Below are 20,452 nucleotides of genomic sequence, written 5' to 3'. Positions count from 1 at the left end.
TGTGACTCTGTATGTTATACTTCAAGGAAAAGTTCGGGGGGAGGGGGGAGGGAAAGAATTACAGTGAGAGGAAAGACTACTAAAACTATGGGAGAGAAAAGAAATAATGGAAGAGGCCCCTGGAGACAGCATCCAAAGTCCACCCAGACAGCCAGCCTCAGGGAGTAGGAAGGCCAGCCCTCTCCTGCGCAAGTGTGTGTGTGCTGGAGTGGGATGTGGGCAGAGCCCTGGCTGTCTGTCCGCAGTAAAGCGGAAGCAAGGTCACCTGCCAGGGAGGAGAGGACAAGCGCTCTGGTGGCGTGAGGCGCGCAGAGCGGGTCTGACATGTTGTGTGCCCAGCAGAAGAGTGGAGAGACCAGAGGAACAGCGATGCCAGAGTGCTGAGGCCCACAGACTGGTCCCGCAGGCAGGACTCAGTCACTCAGCGCTGTGTGAGGAACGCAGACGGCTAAGTTCCTGCAGGACTGAGTTTTTGCCAAATACGGATGATCAAAGGGTAAAGGGGCCCTCTACCAGGAAGAAATCATTACCCCAGGCCAATCCAAATTGGGGCCTTGACCAAGCAATCAGACACTGCAGGGTTTTCCGGGTCTCCAGGCTGCGTGTGAGGGAGGCTGTGACCTCTGCCCCTTTCTCTCACCAGACTCCCCGCCGCCTGTCTTCATCCTGAGCAGAGGGCCACGCGGAATCCTCTCAGAGAAAGCAGAACTCCGCAGAGGTCATCCTCAGCATCCCGCCACCAAACTACACATGTACACAGAGCACAATTCCACACCTTCCTCCTCCTGCGACAGTGGAAGGAAGACGTGCCCAGGAACCTGCTCAGACTCAGCCCACACCACTCCTCGGAGGACGTCTCAAACGAGGTTTTTTTCAAATTTAATATAGTACCTGAAATACGGACTGCTGGCTTAGAAAATCTCAAACCATTTAAAAATAACTACACCGATACTTTGTCATAAAAGTCAAGTGAAAATTACTTTTTTTCTTGTTTTTGAGGAAATGCACCTTTTCTACAATGTTATGGCTGCAGGATCTTCCTATAAAGCATTAAATATAAAAATCCCGCCTGATTGTTTACACTCTTCAGTATGTTGGTTACATCTATTCAGCATGTTAGACCTTTTTTTGGACAGAACATTTTTACTTGCAGAATGACTGACAACCCGTTATGGAGACTTCGGTATTGGGCAGACATTTCAGTTAAAAGCAAACAACTGATGGTATTTGTTGCCAAAGGTCAAGTCCGGGCATTCTAGGGACAACCAGGCTTTTAGGAAAACGTGTGTCTGCCACCATAAGCTCTGCAGCTTCCCAATACTTGAAGACTTTCTGATGAGATCGACAGTGATACTAACAAACCGGAGATTTGGACATTACATATAATGGAACGTGTGAACATGTGCAAGATCTGTGTCACTCAGGGAACCAGTATTTTCCAAACGACCAATGTGTGAGGTGAAAAATCATCGTGGATAAAAGAGCTATTCCAAGTGCGAGAGAGACCTGTGGGTTTTTACACACCAGAGTCCAAAAAGCGCACCGATCTGGTTCCAGACCGCACGGTGCCGCTAACCTGTGAGAACCCACTACTTGTCACATCTTGGGGTCGTGTCACAAATGAGCTCACAATTATCTGAAAAGGCGACTAAAATCCCTTTCCAACTACATTATCTGGGGAGGCCTGATATCTTCATCTACTTCAACCCAAACAACAGATTGCACGAGACTGACTATAGAAGCAGATGTCTTATTGAATGAAGCCTCAGACATTTAAAGACATTTGCCAAAATGTAAATATTGCCCTTCATCCTACTAAATGTTTTTTTTGTTTCAGAAAATAGCTGTTTCCATTAAAAGTCGTTTGTGTCAACATGTAATGGTTTTATCCTCATCTTTAAATTAGTTAATATTTCTGTAAAAGTTTAGTTTTCATCTCTATTATGCTAAGTATCGATGCCTGCAACCCACATAAACAGAAAGCTCTTTGGGGCCCTTAAAATCACTTTTTAAAGCGTAAATAGATCCAGAGACCAAAAAGAGGGTAAGATTCCACCTTATACCCACTTTTTTTTTTTTTTTTTTAAGTTTTATGTGAACAAACTACAAGGTAAATGCTTACTTGTAGTTAGTAATTTCCATCACTGGCCATTATTATTCTGGATGTAAGAAAAATGCCCTCCAAATACCTCCACATTAACTCCAAAGTCAGGTTTTGTACACAAGAGGACTAAAGGAAGAACACTTATAAGAAATACCTCTCTACCCAGCGAGGTGTTTTATAAATGATTCCGAAGTTATCCCATTAGGCAGCAACCCACTAGTGTTCTTGCAGGACCTTGATTTCCAGGCAAGACCGTGCAATCCCGCCTTATATTGTCCCCGCTGGACATGACATAATGGATGCCCCTGTTCATGGGAGAGAACATGGAACATGTTCCCAGCCTGGCCAGGAACTCCTCCTCCTCACCAATTATCAGGAAGTCCCAGAAATCAACACCATCAGACAGTAACTTGGCAGCACTACAGCTCCAAGGGAAGTGAGGCCTCTGCTTAGCCTTTTTCTGCAGGCCTTGGCACACAAAAAATAAATGGAAAGGCCCCTGGTGCCTGCATGCTGCCAAGGAACGGGGCGACGAGGTTGTCTGTTCCGTTCAAGGCCACCACTCCCTGCCTGCCTCCGAGCTGGGCATTCAACGGGCAGTGCCTGCCTCCTCACTGAGCCCCACTCCACCACCAGTAAGGTCCAGGGCGAAATACACACACCAGGTAGAGGAAGCTACACAGGCCCAGTGCACTTAACCTGTGCTTAGCTATGTCTCAGAATAAGTTCATTAGAGCAGTCACGCATAACCCATTGATTAGGCCTGTGGAATGCCAAACCCCGTCTATTTTGCTTCTACCTTCACCATCAGTCCTGGAATAGAAGATGCCCCCTGGCTGTCCAGGGCAGGCTCATGTCCCAAACAGGCGCTTCACAATTCACACCCTTTTTCCAGTCCCCCACTCTTCCAGATACCAGAGCTGTTTCTCCTCGTTCCAGTGTCTCTGCATCGGCCCTGGGCCATCTCAATGCTAACAGGTCACCATGTGCCCCACCTTGTAAGACCCTAGGCCTCTCCCCTTGGTGGCTGGCTCTCAGAAAGCCTCTGAAGAAGGTCCCACCTGGCCTTCCCAAGCACTCGAACGCGGCCACTAAGGCCTCTAGCGAGTCTGCTCCTCACACGTGTTCAATGGCCTAGCTGCCAACACCCCGGAAGGCCCATCTTCCAGGTCGCTGTTCCGAGGGGTGATTCTCACTCACAGAAGGGAACACAGGCATCCTCATCTTCCTGGACTAACCTCCGTAATGGGAAGCTGGAGGTGGTCCAAGCTGAGAGGGGAGCTGCGCCTCCAGTGACCCACGCACACACTATAGCCCTGGGTCTAAATGTCCTGTGGCCAACTGGCTCCCCCCACGCCCCCACCCCGCCAGGCGTAGGATGGATTCCACGTCCCTAGTCACCCAAGGGTCTGGGCAGATATTTAGCATCACACCGTCTGGGGTGCCCCCCACTTCTGAAACCCGGAGAGCTCAGAGCGGGGCTCCTCGAACAGTCCATCAGTCGGGCCATAGCTGCCATTCGGCAGCATCTTAGTAACATGCCCCAACTGTGCCTTAGGTTCCCCGACCTTCCCTCAACTAAGGTCAACAGCTAATGATTTGGGCTCTGGGTTCTAATGAGCTACAGGGAAGAGAGCTGCTGCCATTTTGTCCTTGGGACAACTTCACTTCGTGTGATCTGGCCTAACGACGCCTTACGCAGAAAAGATAAAAGACAAAAGAAGCCATGTCTGAGTTTTCTTTAACTAGAAAATTACCATAAAGACTATGAAATTAGACCCAGAGAAGGGCAACAAAAAGTACGGAGGGAGTGATGCCAGGAAGGATAACTGCGTGTGTTATTACAGTGATAAAGGATGACATGGGTGTCCATTCCTCAGCTTGGCTTCAGCCAAGTCCTCCCACAAAAATGACCGACAGAATGACACAGAGGGTGTAGGTCTCAGCTCTGCCACTTGCTGTGTGATCGTGGCTAATCGCAGACGGATCTGACAATATGGATAATGCCTGTAACGCTTCACTGGGATAATTAGAGGAGATAATGAATGTGAAAGTACCTATCAGAGTGCCCACAGCATAGTTGCGGCTACGTAAATATGTGTTTCCTTATTCCCTCCTTTTAATCAGTGCATGACACATGCATTCACTTGCCAAGAACGTCCTTTCACAGGCAGAGGCTCCCCAGGACCTGATGACCTACCTGCCTGCAATTAGAGCGGCTCCTCTGCGCCAAGTCCAGCGCTGCCTTCACACCTGTGCGTCTGTCTCCTGCGCCTCCCGGCAGGTTTCCCTTCTGACCCTCTCTTTACAGGATTCCTTTAAAATACACCTGACCTCAGTGACACTTCCTCCCTCACAAGGTGGACTCCACGATTTTTTTCCTTGCTTTTCAACACTGGACACAGAGACACCTGAGTAATGGGACAGAATATGATTTGCCTCGGTGATGGCCTCTACGTGAATCTCCACATACAAGGCGTAAGTTTATCTTATCTAATCTAGCTAGTGAATGTGTAACAAGTACATGCATTAGGAATCATAATAACTGGGTGGGTAGAACACTGGACTTGCGTTCAAAAGTCCTAAGTTCAAATTCTTAACCTGACACTACACAGCTGTGTGACTCTCAGCCTCATTTTATTCATCAGCCTGTTTACTCATCTATGAAAAAGAGATAACAAGGCCTCCTATCAGTCACACAGACGCTCACTCTCGCCCTCAAAACGTGGGGTGTTAAATGCTTCAGTACTCTTTCTCCCCTCAGGAAGGAGGGAACACTGATGGGGGGACTGGGAAAGAAATCTTTCCAGACACCACGAGGACGCTTCGAGAGTCAATGCACTGGTAAGTACGACAGAACGTAAGCAAATGGACTCTGGCCTGCAGAAGCTGCCCTTCCCTGTCCCTTCCCTTTGGCTGATGCTATTGGATCATCTTCCTCAAGGGACCAGCCTTTCCCAACTGGGCCAGGGGCTTCCTCTGCTCCACGGGCAAGCAGGAGCTGGATGGGGACAGGGGTGTGAGAATAAGCACAGATGGCTTACGTCACATGAGCTTGAATGACTCTCATTTATTAAACTTGCTTCCTCCTTCCATTGCTGGGAGCAATTAAGACCCAAAGGGACAAAATCCACATTCGGGCCTAGGAGCAAAAGGAACAGAAACTGGGAAGTTCAAACCACCCTTGGGCAGAGGCAAAAGAAATGCCTGAAGATCATACGGGGCCCAGGCTGGCTAACTAAAGGAAGGAAAAAGAGAGCAGCCCTGGGTGACCTTGACAGAAATAAAATGCGGACTTTTAACAAGGCTGTCCTCAGTGGCACTGAGAGTGGGAGTGTCCCGATAGCTGGCAGGTAACAGGTTAGGAATTCAGGATTTTGCTATGTTTTTAAATGCATTTTTTAAATTGTGGTAAAAAATCACATTAATACAAACTTACCATTTTAATCATTTTTCAGTGTTAAAAACATATTCACATTACTGTGAAAAGATCTCCAGAACTTTTTCATCTTGCAAAGCCGAGTCACTAAACTCACTGACCAAGTCCCTTTCCCCCCTGGGAGCCCCTAGTAACCATCATTCTACTTTCTGTTGCTACGAATTTGACTAAGTATCTCAGATTCTGGCTATCTTTACACGTGGGTCACAACACACAATGTGTATTGTTTGGCACGGCAAAGTAAGCACACGCAGGGGAGAGACTGTGGTGCAAGTTCACCCAAGAGCATCTCACTCCTACAGCCGAAGAGTAACACAGGCAGAACAAAAGTCCTGAAACTGGGTAAGACCTGGCGATCAGAATTCAAGCTTAGCGTGGACAGAAATTCATCACTATCCCACTCTCAAAAAGAGCCAGTGAATCATTCAACAAACATGCAGAACCTTCAGCGTTTGGGCTTGAGTCGTAGGCCTGGCACTGGTTGGCAATTAGTGTTCCTTCTGGAAATATATGCTATTAGAGACTAGTATCAACGTTGGCCAGCAGTCTCAGCAAACACTCACGTCCAGGTACTCTAGGCGGGAACGTGCACAGGACTGGACCAGAAACGCACGAACACCTGGTTGTCAGCTAGGCCTGTGAGACCAATTCCCGCTGCAGCAGGCCCTAAGGTCAGCGAGATCACACGGAGAACGCCTTTTCCCTGGATGAGTGATAACTTTGAGCTTGAGACCAAAGCCGGCACTGGCACGAACAGGAATTCCTAAAATACCAGACCTGTATCCCAGGTTTTATCACCCATAATGAAGAAGGGTTGCTGAGGGTACCCAAGTCAGCACAGGAGAAAATGGGGCCAGCGAGAGACGGAGGAGAGAGAGTATTTGCTGCTACGCCGAGGCACACCTGCCCAGACTGCCACGCAGGGCAGCCCCTGCAAATCACACCCTGTCTGTCTGGAAGCGGCCCCGCTCTTAGCACTCCAGCCAGGGAGAGTTAGGAAACAGAAAAGCTACCATACGTGCCCATTGGCTGTACCTTCTAACTGGGCGCGGTAACTAGATTCACGAGCATGGACACCACTGAAATATCCTCTTCGTCACCAAGTCAATTCTTGTGCAGTGGGGAAGTGAACTCAGGGGACGGAGAAGACTGGAAGCAAAGAAGCCAACCTTTGGCGGCGGGGGGAAAGGCGAGACGCCGCACGCCCCAGCGAGCCCAGCAGCCATCGAGAGAGGGTCCCTCTTTCTCTTGCTTCCTAGCTACGCACGGAAATAATGTAAAGGTTTATTAGGTATGTGAACCAGAGACCCAGACTGCATGTTCAACTAGAGTATTCTGGATTTCAGCAATGACAAAATAAAGACAAACAAATACCTGTCTGATATTAGACAGCTGAAGAGGAGAAAGAAATCATGAAAAAATGATCACATATCCAAAGGCTCAAAAGAAAACAAAGGAAAAAAGCTTGTGCTGGAAACATGATGGCTCTCAGCGTCAAGCCTGCACAGAGACTGATAGGAATCCATAATCCCCAGGTCAGAAGACTTTCAGGACCTCATATTTAAGGAGATGGCTGTTGTGCGGGCTTTAGGAAAAAACACCAGCAACTTATGGAGTAAGAAACTCAGCTGGACAAAGTTTGAGAGCTCACTGGAGAGGGGCTCACTGGAAAAGGCAGGATGGCAACAGTGCCCAAACAGGTCTCCGGCCCAGGCGGCCTCCCGGCCAGCAGAGGAAAGGGGGCAGGCAGAGTGAGCTGTGATAACGACGGCTCTCGTGAGAAGAAAATCTAACTTGCTGAGGAACAAAGAGGAACTCCGGGTGGGACAGTCGTTTCTGCTGTTGTTAGAGTTAAGGAAGGTTGTCCCAGGTCTAGGGAACTCAAAAGCCAGAAAGAGGGAGGGCTTTAAGGAAAACCATGAGGTAGGCAGATTTCCTTCTGCACTGAGGCCCAAAAGGCACAGGCTTAGAAAGTACTCCAGAGACGGCTTCCGTTTAGAAATGCCTGAGGGGGATTCTCCATGTAGGAAAAATGGTGAAACAAGGGGAAAACTTACCACAGTGCCAGGAGTCAAAACCCCCAAGACATTCCAGAAGAAGAGGCAGAAGCAGGGCCCACAGTGGCTGAAGGGCTACAGAAGTCTGAGGATCCTGCTGGGTTGGAGAAATGCAGAGAGAAAAGGAGGAGGTTTGTATCGTGGAGAACTTAGGACCACAACGTTTTCTGAAGAACTGGCTTGGCTATTACAAATGCAGGGTTCTGGCTCAGAAGACAGGGCAGACCCACTTAGGTTTTGGGATTTATACAAATATATGGGATTCCAGTCACACAGAGCCAAAGAGGGCGTGAGAACACCTGAGGGACCCTGGAAGGAAAACGCAGGCAGTCCGCACGACGTCGCTCCAGGACCCGGTCACCACTGGCCTCCTGACAGGAACGTTTCCCAACTGAGCTTCAGGTTCACAGGAATTAACACTGGATAAGTGACTCGGGTTGGCTGGAACAGGAGCTAAATTACTACTGTTTTTCTCACTTATTCTTCAGTCGAGAGAAGTGTGAAGGAGCAGAGACTGGGGGCAGGGTCAGACCCGGCTTCACCACATACTAACAGTGTAACCTTCACCGAAGAGGTTAGGAATGGGGGTTCATGGAAATAATAAAGGCACCTGACCTCGGAGGATAACCTGAGAAGGCAGCGTTAAGGATTAAATAAGTTACTGCAGGAGAAGTACTTAAAACAGTACCTGGAAACTCTAAGGGGTCAGCAAAGATTAGCTGTCGCTATTTTATTTATTCCGTTTATTATCGCCCCCATTATATTCGATAATTGCAAAGAGTAGTTTGGGGACAGATTTCAAGTTTTAGGTATGGGGAATATCACTTTTCCTTAGGAAGTTTGATAACTTATTAAGGGACTGAGGTATCAAGACGCTGCCATGTTGACATTTGGGTGGGACAGTCAGTCATTCTAAATTTTGGCATCTGGGGATGGTATTAAATTACTGTATGTTCATACAGCTCCCAGGACCTTGAGGGAAAGGAAACATGTGAATGACATGAGGTTAGAATCGCCCTTTACTAACGGCTCCCTGAAGTCGCTAGTCATTTTCAGCAGAAATCACTGACACGAAAACAGAACCCTACAGGTTACCGAGTGACCACGCAATGTCAGAGGCTAAATAAAGCAGGAAGACCATGGAAACGTGAAAATGCTGTCAATATATTTAGAGATTTGAGCTTCTCTATGGGAACAAAGGGTTGACTTAGAATGAAGGCTATTAGCAGGCTACACTTTAAAGGGCAGGAACACATTCAGAGGAATTGCAAATGGATTGGATATGGGGCCCGGTTGTTCTGTTTCCTCCTTACCGAACGCCACAGGCCAGTCACGGTGCCTGCGAGCCTGCAAACCCTATAATGGGAATTACCACATGACCACTGCATCTCCCCTCACTATAGCTTAGGAGACCAAGTGCAGACACCTGACCCGAGAGCTGAACAGTGACCTCTGATGCGGCTTGGAACATAATGAAAGCAATAACGAGGTCCAATTCCCAGCACTGGGAATGAGGCGGTTAGCTGTGAGAGGTGACACTGAAAGGTTACGATGTGAAAGGAGCTGGAGAGGTCACAGGGACCACAGCCAACCCAAGTCATGAAGACGCAGAATGCGCAAAGTGGAGAAAAGACAGAGAGATGCCTTGAGACCCCACCGTCCATGGGCAAGACTGCTCCTCTCTGAGCTGCCTCAGCTCTGACAGTGCTCTGGTCCCTCAGCATATCCTGTGTCGTAAAATGGTCTAAATCAGTCTCTCTCCTCCTTACAACAAAAAGCACTAACTAGAAGTGACTTCAGCTCTGCTGAGGATGGAGTTTCCCCAGGAGGCAGCTTGGTGCCTCCAACCAATAGATTCCTGGCGAGTCCAGCCCGGCAGACATGCCTGGACCTCCCAGCAGAGCAGGATGTCTCATCCCTTAGGCACCTCAGCACCGTCCCTGGGGCCTAAGAGCATCTCAAGAGCTGATGAAAATATTTGAGACCTGAAAGAAGACATTTACTGGATGCGAAATATGAAAAAAAACGTAAAATCAAAGTTAATAAATGTTTGTCTACAACTAGTCCAATGAAGCTTAGGTCACAGTTTTGTACAAGTTACTTTTATGTGGGAGGTGGGTGCATTTTTAGTGTTTGCCAGATGACATCGTAAAGGCCACCAGGGATAAGAGCGCTAAGACCTTCCAAAGTCTGCAAACCAGTCCCGCACAGTGGGCATGTCTGGGCTTAAGCCGGGGGGACCTGCCCCCCACCCTTGTGTAAGTTTACGCCTTAAATGTTACATCTCACCACTCACAACTGAGCAGTCTGAAGTTAGAAACCAACCCCTACCTCCCAAATTTAAATATATCATTTTAGTAGTTCTGATACCAAGTCTATTTTTTTCTTAATGAAATATTTTAAATATTAGCCACCCTATTCATTTCACCAAAAAGAAAAGTTATTCATGATTGCAAATGTCCTGTACATTAAAAGGAATTAACAAGTTTTGACATTTGTCAGAATATTAAATCAAATATTGGTCACATTTACTCTTTCCTTGTGCAAGAGCCCCTCAAATGTCATAAACAGACCTAAACATTCTCTACCATTTTCTCAGATTCTCAATCGGAGAAAAATAGGAGGTGGCACAGAAGTTAAAATTTAAATCTTGTAGCTGAGATGATGGTGTTAAATAATTAAAAAGTAAATATAATTATTTCTGTAATTGCTTTGATTACGGCTTTGTTGATGCGCAGACACGCTCTCCATGTGTTCTCCGGAGCGTCTCCTGACCTGTGTAGCTATGACGAATTCACTCGTTTCTCACTGCTGAGCTTCCCACAAACATCTACACCTGTTTCTACCTCGCATAGACACCCACTCCCTCCTCCACACCCCAAAGAGGTCCCCTCCCTACAGCACTTCGGCAAAACCACTCAAAGCCATGACCTTGTCAAACCTCAAGGCCCTTCTACAGGTTCACTCTGACCTCTAGGTTACACCTCTCCTTGGCCTCCAACCCCTACATGCTCTCACCTCTCCTCCGGCCCCTCCGGTCACCAATCATGTCTTTTATTCCTACTTCCGAAACCAGTGTCCTCTAAAGGTGTCCTGACTCCATTTTTGAGCTCAACCACCTGCCTGGCTTGAATAAGGGCCATTTCCATGATGGTAATTCCACACTCTCTTATAACCAGTTTTGTTTTCTTACCTGTATGTCCAACTTCCTACAGGAATATGTCCCTATCAGCCCACGAAAAACTGAAAATCACTAACTGGCCACATTCCAAGTCCCTAAAAAAGCGAAGTCTTCCCTCAGCAAGTATCCCAGGCTAGGACCTTGAAAGCCAACTCTCCTCCTCCACCAACCCCACACATCTTTCAACTTTGTTTTCTCTCCGCTTGTTTTGCCCGTCGTCATTTAAACGCAATGCAAAGTCTCTTCAATCTTAAGGGAAACCAACAGTTAATCCTATGCCTTCTCCAGCTGTCACACACTTCCCCCCACCATACACCCCATCTAGGCTGCATTTCAGGTTTCCCCCGGTTTACTTCCCATGCATTCCTCAGCCCACCACCACACCACTGCAGCTCCTCCAGGCCAAAGCCAAGGGCAGTTGTCCCTCTTGACCTTACCAGACACCACCCACCACACTGCTTTGGCTCCCTGCTGACTCCACTGCTCTGCGTTCTGCTCTTGCCACATAAAACCTCATTCTCAGTCTGCGTGAGGAGCTCCTGCGCCCCCATGAATACGAGTTAGTGCTCCTATGGGCCCCATCCTGGTTCTCGTCTGCTCCCGAATGGCACCCACCCAGTCTCAAGCATCCAGTCCACTGCTTCTCGACTCTGGCTGTTCAAGAAAACCTTTCATGAACCTTTCATGTTTTCACTGTTCGTAATGCCTCCAGAGGGCACTCTAACACTGGCTCAGAAACCCTAATGGACACTGACACCAAGGTATTGGACCTTGAAAAGAATTTCACTATGGATTACTACCTGTAACTGGCAGGCAAGCAGCACGAAGATTTGTACAATGTTTCTGCAGGTTCCCTGATTCTAGCAGTGAGTCTAGGGGCCGACAGCTCCCAATCCTATCCTAATATGGAGAAGCAGTAAGAAGTCGCTGACTAGTGGGTGAGAAACCTGACTTGCTTGCTAGCCGATGCCAAGTACTCTGAATCAGGGAAAGTCTTAAATCCTATGAAGGTTAATCCCACAGGTTTGAACCGTGCATCTAAAACTTTTGAAAGTCAGAGGGACATTAACGAGGTGTACGGTACAGAAGAAAAGGGGTCCAGATCACCTTTACGAATGGTTCTACCATTTACCCAGGAGGCCGACTTTAGAATCTTTGGGACAGAGGTTTGCTCCGACTACAAGGGCTTCTTCACAAGCCCTGTCACAACACCATGGAAGGCAATGCACAGTAAGATGTGGAAAGAAGCTATGATTATTTTATGAACTTGCAGGGGTATGAAAAATGAATGAGCTCTAGAATAACTTGACTGAATTTCTTGTATCAGGTGACACAAGAGACACTGCATATTCCACAGTTAGAATAAAGGTATAGAAATGCTTTAGTGTTAGAAAGCAATATAAATTACTGCTTTTTTAATATTAAACTTTGAGTGCTTCTGAGGCAACGCCAAAGTTAAATTTTACTTTTTAAAAATCTCTTTTTCCAACCTTCTTCCAGATACAGATGAGCATCTACCACAGCCACTGGTTATCCATCTTGTGATTCTTCCCCATGGACTAGCTGTGGTAATACTTTAAAACTAGGCTAAAATTGTAACTTTACTAACAACTGCCATCCCAATAAACTTTAGTCAAAAAAAAAAACACCTAGGCTAAATGACTTCCGTTTGCCCAACTCCTTATTCGCTTTATCCCATCTCTGAACCATTTTAAACGACTGGTCCTGCCCATCAGCGGATTTCCCCCTCAGGCGCCAGGATCCCACTCTCCCGGGTGCCCTCACCTCGGCCCACCAGGCTTGGGACCTACAACAGTGAACCTAATGGTGCTGAATGTGGAATCGAAGCTGAGCCAATCACATTCTCTTCCCTGAGAGTTTACACTGGGAAGTGAAAAGACTGTCTACAAAGTGAGCTGGCAGGGGTCACAGACTCAGCAGAGACAAAGGCAGAGAGAGCAGCTGCACTGCCTCCTGCCAACGTCCCAGACTCTCTGCGCCCCAGCCAAGAAACGACCTTGGATGCCGTGGTAACTCGCAGAAATCTCCCTTCACTGCCGCCATTTCAAATGGGTTTTATCAAGCAGATGTTCTCTGATTAAGGCATCTTCCTTCCTCTCTAATGAATTCTTCTGCAGGCGCGTTCACTCCTACCTTTCCCTTTGATGTACCCAGGCCTGTGCTTTGAGCTTCTTCTCAATCTGCTCAACATGTCCTCGCCCACTCCCATGGCTGACACCAGCCATGTCCAAAGGACAATGAAAATGATTCTCAAATCTCTATCTATGCTTCTGCTACAGACTGAGGGTCTGTGACCTACCCCTCCAATTCATATATTGAAACCTAATCCCCAATGTGACGGTATTTGGAGGTGGGGCCTTTGGGAGGCGCTCAGGTCTTGAGGGCAGATCCCTCATGATGGGATTGGTACCCTTATGAAAGGGGCCCTGGAGCGCTCCCCCACCCCTTCCAGCATCTCAGGACTCAGCAAGAAGACAGCGATCTATGAAGCAGGAAATGAGACCTCACCAAACACTGATCTGCTGGAACACTGACATTGGACTTCCCAGCCTCCAGAACTATGAGAAATTGTTGAAGCCGCCCGGTCTGTGGTGGTTTGGTACAGCAGCGTGAGTGAACTAATAAGACAAATTCTAATGGCCAGGTGGGCACTTCCAGATGGATGCTGAGCCAGGGCGCCACCCTGCCTGTGTCCGGGCCTGCCTCCATGTGGGCCTGCCTCCGGGTGGGCCTGCCTCTATGTGGAAGGGACCAGTTTGGCAACATCAACGGAAATCACGCCCATTAGAAAAGAGTACTGACAACGGGATGACTACCAACAGGACCGCTTACACTCTTCAGACAAACCTCCAGCACCTGTTCAGGGAGGCAGAGTTCAGCCCAATGAACCCCAAGGACAACCACAATGTTACCCCCAAGTGAGAGTCACGTGTTCTCAAATAATTCCACATGGAAGATACTGACGGTCCACATAGTCCCCCATCTTAAACAACATGGACACACTGATTTCAGTAATGGATTTGTGCACAGCAGCCAGTCGCCCACATAGCAAGGCACGTATCTGCAGTATAAAATCATTCTTTACAAAGTCTCTTCAGGAAGAACCTACATGTCCTACAAACCCTTTATTTTACACTCAGTGTATCCAAATCTCAACCTGTCGTCTCCTCACGAAAGCCTCTATTCCCAACCATAGTCAGTGGGGCTGCTCATCCCTCCGGAGCCCAAGCCAGAAACTGGTTATGATCCACCCGCCCCTTCTCACCACGTCCCCCGTGAATCTATGTACCCACGCGCCACGTATACTGTCTCAGCGGTAATTCAGGCCACCGTCACCTCCCCCTGGAATACTGCTCCAGTCTTGCATCCCTCTAACCCATTATCCACTCTGATGTCCTCTTTCTAAAATGCAAAACGGGTTATTACCCTGCTTTAAGTTATTCAATGGGTCCCATTAACTTTCAGGTAATTTCCAAACATACTCACATGGCTTTTAAACTCTGGACAATGTTTACTCCTATTTACCTTTCTTGGTTCTTCTCTCACCACCGCCCACTCCAATTCTAGTTCCAGCCAAACCAAACTTCTCCAAACTCCCCAGGTCTCACCTGCTCCTAGGCCTCCACCACTACCTTCTCCTCCTCCCCTCAAACTCCTTTTACCTCCAGGCCATCACACTGGCTGTCCCCCGTTACCTTCAGGCCTCACCTTAGACATCGCTTTGTCTAGGAAGGCTCCCTGGCTTCCACCCTTACCTTCAAATGTGGACTATGTACGATGTCTTTATGTGCGCCAACACCTCCCCTCTATCACACACACTTGGCCTTGTCCACTAAAGTGCATGCTACTAAAATCCACAGTAACACCTGCAGGTCCCCAGTAACACCTGGTAAGTGAGTGAGGCCCCCGCCCTTCATGTACCACTTCGACCTCACCTACACAGCACGTCCCGAGGTACCCTGAGCTCCATCCACTCTGCCCAAACTCTCGCAGGCCCAGCACAATAACCACACTCTCCATGCTGCTGCCCTTCGCCCCGCTGGCTATGTCCTACTCGCCCTGAAAGACTCAGTTACATCCAACTTGCTCTATGACTGGATCTGTTAGAAACACAGAGTGTTAACAAGAGTCAAACTAGGAAATCCCATGGCCCATGTTTAAGTTTCTACATTTATTCTACAAGTATAAAATCAGAAATGAGACTTTTATTCCGCATATTGCTAGGAAGCAATATTTCTCCAAATATTGGAAGCAATAAAATTCATTCAAACTTATTCCAATTGCGTCATTCAAAACAAGTTTAGATATGTTTTTAGAGTACATTTTAGAGCATGCTTTAACACGACAGATAGGGCAAATCTATTTTAAAAAGTGCCTATACCAGGCAGCCGGGTGGCTCAGTGGCTCAGGTGGTTGGAGCGCTGTGCTCCTAATGCCGAGGTCGCCGGTTCGATTCTCACATGGGCCAGTGAGCTGCACCCTCTACAGCTAAGATTGTGAACAACGGCTCTCCGGTGAGCAGCAGAGGTTGATGTGAGCTGCCACCAGCTGCCCTGTGCTATAGTCAGCAGCTGGCAGCCGGCGAGAGCTGCCGTGAGCTTCTGCAAGTGGGGAGCGCAAGGCTCATAATACCAGCGTGGGCCAGGGAGCTGTGTCCTCCACAACTAGACTGAGAACAGCTTGAATCAGAATTGCGACGAGGAGGCGGGGGCAGAGGCGGGGGTGGGGTGTACATACCTATTAACTGTGCAGCTAACTTATGTCCCAGATATAATGTACTTTTAAAAACTAAATGTCCTATTATAAAGGTAATACATATAATCTTGGAAAATACAAAAAAGTAAATTTTTAAAATCATCCAACATCCTACTTCCCAAAGTACGTAATTTTTAAAATATTCATCTAATTTCTTCTAGACATTTTTCCATCACAGGTTTTGTGGATGGTTAGGATTTTTGTTTAAGAATTTTAATCATATCACGTATGTAATTTTGTGCCGATTTTCTCCCACTTAACACCACCATAAACATTTTAATACATTTTCTTCATTAACATTTTAATGGTTATATATCACCCAGCGGATGAATCCTAACAACCATTCTGCAAATGCACCCCTAAAGATAATTCTACCATATAGATCTTTGGTATGTAAAAGTTCTTTCTGTATTTAAAAATGCTCCTTTGATGGTGCCTAGATTTTTCTGATTTGTATGCGTTCTTGACATATTGAAGATATTAACTCTTCATTTATGTTGGTCACAAATCTTTTCTTACTTTGTGGTTTGGCTTTCAATCCTCGGGGTTTGTTCCCTTTCTTCTTAAGGAAGTTTTAAATTTTTATGCAGTCTAATACGGATTTTAACTAATAACAGACCTGAGTGCCCCATAGGTGCTAGGACTTAACGTCTCTTGCCCTCACAACACCTGCATGGTGGGTATATTTTCCTCACTTAAAAAAGACTCCAGTTTAGGGCTGTACGATTGCAAAGTCCGTGCTTTGTTCACCTCAGCATAAAGAACTCTTTTTTCCGGATGTTTAATATTTACTTTCATATTTTCTTAATGGTTGGGGGGGGGGGCATTCTTGATGATTATCATTTATTACATTCCGTTTATTTTTGGGGTGCAGAATAGGTTCCAGTGACCTGTGATATAGATACTCTAAAGCCAGTACATCGTTTTAAATGAATGTGCCTCTGTTTAATGTCCTACCTCATTACTCATAATTATTCTGTCCAGTTCACCCCAAAATGGGCATCTCTATAATGTTTAAACATCACATCTAGAAATACGGCCTGTCTTTCCATTTAGGACAGTCTTTCCAATCTTTCCAGAGAGTTTATGGTCTCCTTCATGTAGATTAACACTTGTCTTGATAAGGCTGTACCTAAATGTTTTGTTTTTTGTTGCATTGTAATCAGAGCCTGTTTTTTTTTTTTTTTCCATTTTAGTTTCTGCCAGGTTATTTTTGGTATTCATAAGGCTACGGATTTTACACATGCATTATGTATCCAGTCACTTCCTCATTTTTGTCTGTTTTTGTTCTCATTTTTGTAGCCAATAGTATCTACAAACATTTCCCCTTTTTTCATTTTAGATCCTTACCTCATGAATTACTTCACGTATTACTGTTTTAACAAAGCTAATAAAAACCATGTTAAATAATATCTCAATTTTTAATTTGACTCATACTTTTCTGTTAAGTTATAGTGCAATTAGTTTAACATTTATGTGTACTTTTTGCATTAAAAAAGCGGTTTTAGTCCCACTTTTTAAAAAGAAATGAGAATTTTTTTCTTTTAATCAAATATTTACTTTGACCTTAGTTTAGTTGGTAGTTTGAATTTCAATGTAAACCCCAAGGGAAAGACCACCTTTCTTCTAGGTAGACCTCTGAAGTGGCCTAGTCTCCCCCACTTCCACTCTCCACCCCCACAACACCCCCACATTCTGCATGTAGCAGCTGGAGTGGTTGTTTAAAAATGTAAATCTGATTATGTCATTTCCCTGCTTAAAACCCAACCCTTGTAATGGTTTCTCATTTCACTCAGGGTAAAATAAAAACATCCTCAACCTGCCCTACAAGACCCTACATGATTTGGCCCCCTGCCTAGCCACACTTACCCTTCACCCACCATAATCTAGCTACAAGTCATTCTTTCAGTTCCTGGAATGGGCAAAACATTTTCCCCCTTCAGGACGTTCCCACATGCTGTTCCCCTGCCTGGAAAATTATCCCCCGCTTCATTCTACACTAATGCCGACTTACTCTTCAGATCTCAGCTCAAATCTTATTTTTGCAAAAAAGTCTTTCCTGGGCACTCTCTTCATAATCTAAAATTTAGTCATCTTTTGATAATCTCTCATAACTGGTGCTACTTAGCTTCATATCCGATACCAATTTGTGATTATCCCTGTGTGTGACTGTGTTTAATTTCTGATACCCTCCATCCCATAGATTATAAACTCCAAAAGAACAGGGACAAGTTGATTTTGCTGGCCACACTACAAGCATTCATATACATATTTGAAAGAAAGAAAAATACCTACAAAGCCCCTAACTGTATCTCTTATATCTTAAAATTATATCTATTACATCGTTCAATCAATATTTAAATTGCTAAACTCTTTTTGATACTGTGTGCAAATTCTGTAAGGATTCATTTTACCTGAAGAACATACGAGCTAAAATGACTCTGCTGCTGCCATAGGAAAACACACATAAAACCTTACATCACTAGGAAATAAGTTTTGTTTGAATATTATGAGTTTTGTTTTATAGTGTCCAATTTGCTGATACTTTATTCATAGTCAACTAATTTATGTGCCTTATTTTCTAAGGCATGTAAAGCACTAGAAAAAAATGTGCTTTATGAAATAGTCTTTAAGAAGTCTAATGTATTAACAGTACTTGATAAAAATTATTTATAACAAAATCACGAATTAAAAAGCATTCAGAGTGGTTAGCTATAGTATTCTGTAATACACACATCTGGTCAAAAAAGAAAATATAAATTATACTGCAAATAAAAAATCCTTTTGGATCATAAAGGCTAAGAAAACCAACATTTATACACCACTTTACAAAGCACATACTTCGTATCATTGAACTCTGTGGAGTAAATAGAGCAGGTATTATCACCATTTATAGAAAAGAAAACTGAGGCTTTGAGTGATTAAGTGTCCTCACCAAGGTCACAGGACTTGGAGATAGTAGTCATAATGACAGTGGGGGAGGGGCGAGGCGGGGGCTCCCGCATTAAGAACCTACATCATAAATGCCTGGTCTCTGTGCTACCGTCACTAAAATTTCATTTCACCAAAGAACCACCACCAAAAAAGCTGTTTTAAAGTTAAAATTGCCACCAATCCGGGAAATGGCTAAATAACCTATGTCTACCCAAACTATGGAACATAAGGCAGCAGTTCTTCAAAATGAGTTAACGCATTATATGCTAAAATTGAAAGATTACATTAGTACTTGTTAAAACAAAGATAATGCAAGTCCACGCACACCAAACATAATAGTTGTTACCTCTGGAGACAGGGGTTGGTAGTCAAAGACTTTAACCATCTCTGTGATATTTTAATTTTTGTATTACTTTACTAATTTTAATTAAAAATTTTTAAACTAACCTGTGGGTTGAACCAGATCATTTTTCTACTCTAAAAAGGTATGTATCTGTAAAATAGGGCCGCCCCTCAAAATAAAAACTGTTCGATCCCGTTAAAACAATAAACTATCACAAAACGTTCCTTTAAAAAAGCAATAGCTTAGAATTTTTTCTTTCTAGCATCTAGTCTTCTTTGTTGCAATAAAGACAACCAATAAGCAAACTATCAACCAGAAGAGTACAGAGCAGGCTCCTCCTAGACAGATTTAGTTGTTAAGAGTTCGGAAAGGAGGGTTTCACAAAGGAGCTGAGTTTTGAGGGAAATAAGAGGTGACTTGGCAGAGATGCGGGAAGATTAATCCAGATGGGAAAATGTCTGGGAGGTGGACATATTGAGTTAATCAGAAGCAGCGGACAGGAAGAAAACTGAAGTCAAGTCCTGAAAGAGGAGAGGATTCCTTTGGATGTGGGAGTTGAGAGGGAGCTCGACTGCGCTGCCATCCACTTTACCTGGGTGAGAATCCGGCCCTTGTTGTGGTCAAACAATGGAGGCGTCCAGCGGCAGCGGCGTTCCGCGCTGGGTGCACGAAGGGCTCCTCATCACCTGAGTAGGATGCTCGGAGGGCTCTGCTGGGACGCGAGGCGCTCTAAAAAACACAACATCACACCATGCAGCGAGGCTTCGCCGCCGCACCACCCGGCTCCCCGCTCCCACGGCGCGGCCATTACCGCCTCTCCCGGGACCCGCCTGGAAAGGCTCCAAGGCGCGGCTTCACGGCTCCTAAAGCTGATTTGCTCCCCCTTCCCTCAGCTACAACAATGGAGCGCGGCTCGGGAGTCCGGCTCCCGCGGGGCCTCGCCCGGCCTCGCCCCTGCCGCTGCCCAGTCTGCGCCGCGCGCCCGGCCGCCATCTGTGAACCCCGCTCCCAGCTCCCCGCTCCCGGCACTGCGGGCCAACGCCGGCTCGCGGAGGCCCGAGGCCAGGCTGCCCTCCGCGGGGCCTGCCCAGTAGCCGCCAGGCCGCCCGGCCGCGCGGAGCTGCTCTGACCTTCCCCACAGATGCCCAGGGGCCGGCCCCGGCTCGAGGCCCATCCTAAGTGATGGGTTGTTTTTCTTTTCTTTAATCCACTCATCCTCCTTCCCACCCCGAGCCCGCTCCCCTTCCCCCCGCGTCCCCGCCTCGGTCCAGAAAAGAAATAAAGAGACTGCAGCCGGGCCGCCGCAGAACTCACTCCAAGTGAGGGGTTGAAGCGCCCCAGGCCGCGGGCTCCACGCACCCACCCTCCCACTCTCTCCTCAAGGGACACCTCACAGGTGCGCCTCCGAGCCGCGCGCGCGCGCTCCGCACACCCAGACGCCTCCGGGGGACAGCGCGCGTGCGCACGCACGAGGCCGGCGAGCCCCGGGGGAGCCGGGGCCGCACGCATGCGCGCCGCTAGGCCCTCGCCCCTGCCCCCCCGCCTCTGCCCCCGCCCCTCGGCCGCCCGCGCGCGCCCTCCCCCCAATCCCGGGCTGGTCTCGGGCACCCCCACCCCG

The 20,452-nt window shown here is 46.8% G+C and overlaps 1 protein-coding gene across 2 annotated transcripts in view; it reads right to left on the bottom strand.

Moving 5' to 3' along the window:
* ZNF664 (zinc finger protein 664) overlaps positions 1-20,333 on the bottom strand; it is a 34,808-nt gene extending 14,475 nt beyond the window's left edge. Inside the window, exons 1-3 of one of the 2 annotated variants that reach the window (XM_088801063.1) lie at positions 20,149-20,333; positions 19,427-19,563; positions 7,601-7,694 (exon numbers count right to left, since the gene is read on the bottom strand). The gene's annotated coding sequence lies outside the window, so the exon portion shown is untranslated. The remainder of the gene's footprint in view (positions 1-7,600; positions 7,695-19,426; positions 19,564-20,148) is intronic. The other variant, XM_088801064.1, reaches the window with a different exon arrangement.
* Positions 20,334-20,452: the final 119 nt, after the last annotated feature.

The sequence above is a fragment of the Rhinolophus sinicus genome, chromosome 9, assembly GCF_057876585.1.
Source record: "Rhinolophus sinicus isolate RSI-liver-muscle chromosome 9, RSI-T2T, whole genome shotgun sequence".
NCBI lineage: Eukaryota > Metazoa > Chordata > Mammalia > Chiroptera > Rhinolophidae > Rhinolophus > Rhinolophus sinicus.
This window is presented reverse-complemented; position numbering and strand designations above follow the sequence as displayed.